The sequence below is a fragment of the Cherax quadricarinatus genome, chromosome 1, assembly GCF_038502225.1.
Source record: "Cherax quadricarinatus isolate ZL_2023a chromosome 1, ASM3850222v1, whole genome shotgun sequence".
Taxonomy (NCBI): Eukaryota; Metazoa; Arthropoda; class Malacostraca; order Decapoda; family Parastacidae; genus Cherax; species Cherax quadricarinatus.
In genome coordinates, this window is record NC_091292.1 from 22,806,563 (window position 1) to 22,807,849 (window position 1,287).

Below are 1,287 nucleotides of genomic sequence, written 5' to 3' on the forward strand. Positions count from 1 at the left end.
TCACCTGTTTACTGTGATCTTATTGCATACATAAATACATGCATACCTATACAAAAAAAATACAAAAAAATATATTTTGATAATGTCAGTGGCTTTAAATATATAAATTTTAGCTTTTAATGTTGTTTGGGTACAGTTTTCAGATAATTTTATTACACATTCGTCTATTCCATATACAATTATTTAAAAAAAATAGAAATACACTAATGTAATTCCAGCAAAAATGTGTATATACACGGAAAGCTTCATATGTCTCAATGTATATTCATTAAAAGTTTGCGTTTGCACCTACAGTAGTTCAAGGATTAAATTACACTTGAATTTTCGTGCAGCTGTGATAAGTTGCATTACTGAAACAATGTCGGCTGTGAACCAAAATTTTCACTCGCCACGATTTGATAAATATCACCCTTAGAATCCTTCCAAAAGTGGTCATAATCCATTAAGGGACCACGATTCTTCAACGTCCTCTCTTCATGCATAAGGGTATATATATATATATATATATATATATATATATATATATATATATATATATATATATATATATATAATATATATATATATATATATATATATATATATATTATATATATATATATATATATATATATATATATATATATACATATATATAGGAAGGTACCACCTCTAGAACTTTACTGGGGACCCTCATCCACAGAGAAAACAATAAACGTACCTCAGGGAAAACTCAAGGTTCTTCGCGGAGCTGTTTGAATATTTTCTTCTACCACCCCCTACATTTTTATGCTACATGCTAACTTTATTAATAGACAGAATACATTGATAGAAAACACAAACATGAATACATTGGTATAATGCATCAAAGGTTATGAATCTCCTCCAGCTCCTCCGAAGCCGGACACGAGCCCAGAATGCAGCATGCATTTCCTCTCCGGATGGCCACGCTGAGGCGCTGTAACGTGAAAGTGGCTGCTCTTGGGTCCCTGGTGGTGTCAATGAGTCTGGAACCCAGTTCTTTAAGGAAACTACGAAGGTATTGGTCCAGTGTGGGTAGATTGGTAAAGCACTGCGTACCTTGTTCCAAGGTTCGTAGGTTCGAGTCTCCTTCAGCCAGAGATCAGTGTTGTGTATATTTCGCCTGCTCTTGCGAATTCCTTGCATTGTTAATATCTCTAGTAAGGCTGATGCATGCAGGAGATGAGATGAAAAGCTGTATGCCTTCTCTCTGAAAGCTGACAGCCTTGGATCAAAGTCTAGCGCAAGCTGGACTCTAAGGTATTGGTCCAGTGTGGGTAGATTGGT